A 1,714-nucleotide genomic window follows, 5' to 3' on the forward strand; every position below is an offset into this window, starting at 1 on the left:
GGGGGAGGGAATCAAATTTAATAGACTGCCTTGGCCTCAGCTGCGAGGTTAGGAACAGACACAGCAATGACCCCACTCCTACCAAAATATGTGTTAGTTACTTTTCTTCCCACCGTGTTATACCACTGGCATCTTACAGACTTGGCATTCCTCCTCCTTTTCTGGTCTCTTCCTCTTGTTTCCTTTCTTTGATTAACTTCAGACATTCCCCGCTGTATGTATATTTTTTCAGTACTGGGGATTGAATCCAAGAGTTCTTCCACTGAACTACATCTCTAGCCCTTTTAATTTTATTTAGTTATATATTTTTGGAGTACTAGGGATTGAACCCAGGGCATCTGCCCTGTACCACACCTCTTGTGATCTTCCTGCCTCTGCCTCCCAGAGTGCTGGGGTTACAGGCATGTCCCATTATGCTTGGCTCCCCCACACCCACACTTTTTTTGAGACAGTCTTTTGCTAAATTGCCTGATGCTCCTGAATTTACAACAATCTTCAGCCTCCTGAGTAGCTGGGAGTACAGGTGTGCTCAACATGCCCGCTCTTCTGTTTTTCCAAGTGACCTCATCCACTAACAGAGCCTCAACTAGAAGTACTTTGGAGATTCTCTCTCTCCCGCAACCTCTCTCTCTCCTTTCTTTTCATGGCTTGTGTGCAGATGCCCCACACAAAGCCTCATGCAGTCATGGGGGGCTTTTCATAGTTGGCTGGATCTAGAGTGGTGCTGGGATCAAGGGTGTATGATTACTCAATCAGTCCAATGACTGGTTTGGCACAGTTCTGGTTAGGATTAAGGGTGTGAATGCTACACCCTCCCTAGAGCTGGTAGCCTGCATAAAACACAAGGGAGAGAAAGAGGGCTAATGGATTCCCACCTGCATATTTTGACATGAACTGTTTCTCCTCTGCGATGCCTGTCTGCAGTGCCATCCTGCCTTGGAATCAGCCAACTGTGGACTGAAACCTCTACAGTGAATCAAATAAACCTGTCCTCCTTTAACTGTGGGTGTTGAGTATTTGCTCTCAGCAAAGTAACTAAGACATACATGTATATACATATGTATGGATTTATACACAGAGCTGGGGATGGAACCCAGGGCCTCGCACCCACTAGGCCACTGCTCTACCACTGAGCTACACGCCAGCCCCTGCATGACTTCTAAACGAACATTTGATTTCTCTTTTAAGCCTCAGACCTAAATTTATAACTGCCTCGTATTTGCTCTGTAAATAACTGCATGATTTGCTCTTTAATATCCACTCCTCATCTGATCTTCCCAACAATTCTGTGAGACAGTCAGGGCAGAATATGAACCCATATTTTAGAAGCTCAAAAAGGTTTGCCCAAGTTTCTATGGCAGTACAATGTCTAGAAACTCAAGCTGGGGTGTTCTGCTATGCCATGTCGCACAGCCCATCATGTGGGTGCTGCAATGGTCTCAAACTCAACGTGATCAAAACCTCTATCACCAACCTCCTCCTATCCCTGACAAAAAAACACAAATGTAAGTAACAATAACAAATCTGCTTCTGATTCCCCATCTTTGTTAAAGGCGTCTCTCCTAATCATCAAGGATAGAAACCTGAGGTTCGTGTTCAGTTTTTCCCTCCTCTCCCAACCTTCCCTTCCAACCATTCATCAGATCCTGCAAGAACTTATTTTGAACCCATCTTTTCTTCCCTTCCCTATGTGCATATCCCCCATAAAGGCCCA

The sequence above is a fragment of the Fukomys damarensis genome, unplaced genomic scaffold, assembly GCF_012274545.1.
Source record: "Fukomys damarensis isolate Sample0158 unplaced genomic scaffold, DMR_v1.0_HiC HiC_scaffold_39, whole genome shotgun sequence".
Taxonomy (NCBI): Eukaryota; Metazoa; Chordata; class Mammalia; order Rodentia; family Bathyergidae; genus Fukomys; species Fukomys damarensis.